Source organism: Salvelinus sp. IW2-2015, linkage group LG16, assembly GCF_002910315.2.
Source record: "Salvelinus sp. IW2-2015 linkage group LG16, ASM291031v2, whole genome shotgun sequence".
NCBI classification, from domain to species: Eukaryota; Metazoa; Chordata; class Actinopteri; order Salmoniformes; family Salmonidae; genus Salvelinus; species Salvelinus sp. IW2-2015.
Genome location: NC_036856.1, coordinates 41,567,518 through 41,572,980, shown reverse-complemented (window position 1 = coordinate 41,572,980; position 5,463 = coordinate 41,567,518). Strand labels below are relative to the sequence as shown.

The 5,463-nt window shown below is 45.9% G+C and overlaps 1 pseudogene; it reads left to right on the top strand.

Moving 5' to 3' along the window:
• The first annotated feature begins 5,331 nt into the window (after positions 1 to 5,331).
• Positions 5,332 to 5,463, top strand: part of LOC139028983 (insulin-like growth factor 1 receptor) — a 2,086-nt pseudogene continuing 1,954 nt past the window's right edge.

Sequence of the window (5,463 nt, the reverse complement as noted above, 5' to 3'; positions counted from 1 at the left end):
GACAGGGGCTATTTGGGGAACTATTATTTGGGCCAGGATTAGTTTATTAGGTGCATTCCTGGTTGCTACAGTCTGAATTTGATATTGGCTAGTTGTTTTTCAACCATATTGTCTGGGCTCATAATCATGGTCTTGTGCATTATGCTGAAAAACAACCACAGCCATTATGAAAGGAAATCTATGATTTATCTACAGTTCTGATTGTCACCCCGTGTGTGTGTGTGTGTGTGTGTGTGTGTGTGTGTGTGTGTGTGTGTGTGTATTGCTGTGGTGAATGTGTGGACTCATCACTCATTGGTATTCACTACTGCACCGTCTTACCCAGGGAGCCTGTAGTAGAACTGTTACCATGGCGATAGAAGCAGGAACTGCTCCTCCTCTTGTGTAAACAAATAGATATCTCAGTAACCAAGGAATTAAGAGCTTTGATTCCTCTGCAATGACAATGCACTGCACTTTTTCTGGACATTGTCATTGGCTTAAAGAAATCTGGACAAATATTTAATTGTGAAAGGTAATCACATATACTTTATTTTTTGTTGTATGTAGATAATATATTGACAAGATGGAGAGTTAGTATGCCAGGTTGAAAGCTTTGATTCACAGACTTTGTTGTTACGGCCAGGGAAGCCTCGTCTATTATAAACCCTGGTACTCACAGTCACACCCTTTATACAACACTGTGTGTGATTGAGTGGAATTACCTCGCTACAGCCACTCTATAACCGTGTAATAATCTGTGTTCCAGGAGCTGCATCACTGCGTGTCCAGGAAGACCTACGCCCAGATCGGAGGCTGCAGGCTGCGTGTGGTGCATCCTGGGAACTACACTGTGAAGATCCGTGCCACCTCGCTGGCAGGAAATGGCTCCTGGACTAAACCCACCTATTTCTTCATGCCCGACAGTAAGTCCTGCCCGCCTGGGCCAATGTACTTACTTTGTCTGAAATTTATATATATTGTTTTGCGATATATTTATTACAAATGTTTTATTTATTTCACACGCGTCAGAAAAACATGACAGTAAAAGAACATCACTCCACACACACACACACACACACACACAACCACACACAACACACACCAACACAAACACACAGCAAGACACACCCACACCCACAACTACACACAAGGTAAGAGAACAACAGCGTACTCTTGGACACATTTGAAGCAGTTCATGTTGCATGACCAGTGACTGAATGGCTGCTGTGTTGATTGCAGAGGTGACATTGTTTACTGAACATTATTATTGGCCACATCGCGTTTCGTCCTGCTGCTCGTCGATAGGGAAGGCACGGAGTCTTCAATGAGTCCTATAAGAAGAAGTAAGACTTTGATTTTAGAGTTTATTTTGGCTTTTTATTTTAGATATTCCAGGCAGTAATTATTTACCAATGATGTGCTTTGGACAAGACAAATAACAAATACTGCTCAAAGGACTATCTTTGACTCTTCTTTGACTGTGTGTATTAACGTGACAATTGAGGGACCAACACTTGGACCTCTGATACGCCGTTTCGTCAATCGCCGGAGATACACTGAGCGCAGACGATGGTAAGCGAAACGCACAACACCACCCAAGCAACCAGGCCAGCGGTTCTGTTTTTCCTGTGAGGTGGTGTATGTGCGAAAAAGAAAAAAGAGTGTTAGTACAATTAAGTAAGTGAACTAAATGAGAATTTCGTCCCTTTGTGTGGTTGTATAACATCACCGGATGACTGGGAGGGTGGCGAGCGGAAAGATCAACACCTCAGAGAGCTGGCGTCAGGGCTCGTTTGGACAATTGGTTCTTCGAAGGGGCGTTCGCCAACCGCCAGGACATAGTGACAGGGCGAGCCGACACGCGTGTGGCAGTGAGCGGTCAATGAGTCGGCCAGTCTGAGAGAGCGGATGAGTTCCGTCAAACGAAGCCTCGTCATGAAAGCCCTTCAGCTGTCACCACGTGTAAGAAACCTATTTCTTCACTTTCATTGTTAACTATGTCGACTAACGCTCCTGTAGTGTAGTGACTAATCTCTCCTGTAGTGTAGTGAACTAACTCTCCTGTAGTGGTAGTGACTAAGTCTCTCTGTCTGTAGTGTAGTGACTAACTCTGTCCTGTAGTGTAACGTGACTAACTCTCCCTGTATGTGTGACCTCCCTGTTTAGCTAACTCTCCCTGTCCTGAGTGTGACTATCTGTGTGAGTAGTGACTTGGTAGTTAACGTTTACTTTACCTCGTCTGTAGTGTAGTGAACTGAATCTCCCTGTTTGCAAGTTCTGTGTAGTGTAGTGACTAATCCTCCGCTGTTCTCTGTGTCTGTAGTGTAGTGACTAACTCTCTGTAGTGTAGTGACTATGTTCTCTGTCTGTAGTGGTAGGACTAACTCTCTCTCTTGTCTGTAGTGTAGTGACTACCTCTCTCTGTGTAGACTCTACGTCGAGTGTAGTAGACTACTCTGTAGAGCTAACTCTCCTCTCGTCTGTAGTGGTAGTGACTAACTCTGCTCATCCGTCCGTGTAGTGTAGTGACTAACTCTTCCCTGTTCTCTCTGTTGTAGTGTAGTGACTAACTCTCCTGTTCTCTCTGTCTGTAGTGTAGTGACTAACTCTCCCTGTTCTCTCTGTCTGTAGTTGTAGTGACTAAGTCTCTCTGTCTGTAGTGTAGTGACTAAACTCTCCCTGTTCTCTGTCTGTAGTGTGTGACTAACTCTGTTCTCTCTGTCTGTATGTGTGACGTCTCCTTGTCTCTGTCTGTAGTGTAGTGACTAAGTCTCCTTGTTCTCTGTCTGTAGTGTAGTGACTAACTCTCCTGTTCTCTCTGTCTGTAGTGTAGTGACTAACTCTCCCTGTTCTCTCTGTCTGTAGTGTGTGGACTGTTCCTGTTCTCTTGTCTGTAGTGTGTGACTAACTCTCCCTGTTCTCTGTCTGTTATTGTAGTGACTAACTCTCCTGTTCTGCTCTGTCTGTAGTAGTGACTGTCTCCTGTTCTCTCTGTCTGTAGTGTAGTGACTAACTCTCCCTGTTCTCTGTCTGTAGTTGTAGTGATAACTCTCGCCTGTTCTCTCTGTCTGTAGTGTAGTGACTGTCTCCCTGTTCTCTGTCTGTAGTGTAGTGACTAAGTCTCCCTGTTCTCTGTCTGTAGTGTAGTGACTAAGTCTCTGTTCTCTGTCTGTAGTGTTAGTGATACGTCTCCTGTTCTCTGTCTGTAGTGTAGTGACTACTCTCCCTGTTCTCTCTGTCTGTTAGTGTAGTGAACTAACTCTCCCTGTTCTCTGTCTGTAGTGGTAGTGACTAAGTCTCCCTGTTCTCTCTGTCTGTAGTGTAGTGATAACTCTCCTGTTCTTTCTGTCTGTAGTGTGTGACTAACTCTCCTGTTCTCTGTCTGGTAGTGTAGTGACTAAGTCTCCTGTTCTCTGTCTGTAGTGTAGTGACTAAGTCTCCTGTTTCCTCTGTCTGTAGTGGAGTGACTAACTCTCCCTGTTCTCTCTGTCTGTATGTGTGACTAACTCTCCTGTCTCTGCGTGTAGTGACTAACTCTCCCTGTTTCCTTCTGTAGTGTAGTGACTAAGTCTCCTGTTCTCTCTGTCTGTAGTGTAGTGACTAACTCTCCCTGTTCTCTGTCTGTAAGTGTAGTGGACTAAGTCTCCCTGTTCTCTCTGTCTGTAGTGTAGTGACTAACTCTCCCTGTTCTCTCTGTCTGTAGTTGTAGTGACTACTCTCCTGTTCTCTGTCTGTAGTGTAGTGACTAAGTCTCCTTGTTCTCTGTCTGTAGTCGTAGTGACTAAGTCTCCCTGTTCTCTCTGTCTGTAGGTGCGTCTGCTGGGTGTGGTGTCTAAGGGCCATGCCCACTCTGGTGGTGTGGAGCTGATGACCATGGAGATCTGAAGAGCTTCCTACGGGCCTCCCGCCCAGACTCCGAGGTACCCACAGGGAAGCCCCCTCCCACACTGAAGAGATGATCCAGGTGTCAGGAGAGATAGCAGACGGCATGGCCTACCTCAACGCCAAGAAGTTTGTCCACAGAGATCTAGCTGCCAGGAACTGCATGGTGGCTGAGGACAAACACCGTCAAGATCGGAGGTACAGTACTTTTAAGACTGTACCAAACACGTGATTCTCTCTGTGACTGGTGTATGAGGCTTGGGTTAATAATTCAGGGTGGTGGAATGTCTGTATTGTAACAAAGCGGTCGTGTGTGTGTGCCTGTGGTTGATATATATATATACACGACTGTGTTTCTCAGACTTTGGTATGACCAGAGATATCTACGAGACGGACTACTACCGCAAGGGAGGAAAGGGTCTGCTCCCTGTAAGGTGGATGGCTCCCGAGTCGCTAAGGACGGAGTGTTCACCGCTCATTCAGACTGCTGGTGAGGGAAGACTTGGGCTGCCACTGATGTCAGATGGGCCTGTCTGCTCACCCGTTTTATCCACCCTATTCAATCTCCTGAGAGCAAGAACCTATTTTATTTGTTGAGAGAAGGACATCTTTCTCCACTCCCCCCCCCCCCCCGTTCCAACCCCCTTTATGTCTACAGTAACTCTGTCAGCACTGTTTTATTCAGTTGTTACTCTAGTCCAGGGGGATTCAAATCTAACCCTACTGCTGGTTGCTGTTCTACCTGATGATTAATTGTACCCACTAATGTCCCAGGTCTAAATCAGTCCCTGATTAGAGAGGAATCATCCACCTAATGTCCCAGGGTCTAAATCAGTCCCTGATTAGAGGGGAATCACCCACCTAATGTCCCAGGTCTAAATCAGTCCCTGATTAGAGAGGAATCATCACCTAATGTCCCAGGTCTAAATCAGTCCCTGATTAGAGGGGAATCATCCACCTAATGTCCCAGGTCTAAATCAGTCCCTGATTAGAGGGGAATCACCCACTCATGTCCCAGGTCTAAATCAGACCCTGATTAGAGGGGAATCATCCACCTCATGTCCAGGTCTAAATCAGTCCTGATTAGAGGGGAATCACCACCTAATGTCCCAGGTCTAAATCAGTCCCTGATTAGAGAGGAATCATCCACCTCATGTCCCAGGTCTAAATCAGTCCCTGATTAGAGGGGAATCATCCACCTCATGTCCCAGGTCTAAATCAGACCCGTAAATGATTAAATAAAGCAGATGAACTGGTTTCAAGGTCCAGAGTTGAATTTGAGGCACTCGTCTTTTATTTCCTTATTCACATCCTGTTTTTTGTTTTTGTGTTGTCTTGAGATAATATCTGTCTGGTAATGTCTGTCTGTCTGACCCCAGGTCGTTTGGCGTGGTGTTGTGGGAGGTCAGTACCCTGGCAGAGCAGCCGTACCAGGGCCTGTCCAATGAACAGGTCCTCAAGTTCGTCATGGACGGAGGATACCTGGACAGACACGAACTGTGAACAGAGATGTAAGTGTCTCAAACACTAGACTTTTTGTGCATCGTGGGATCTGTTGTCTTTTACCTTGATATCCATACCAGCATCAGTAAGCCGCGA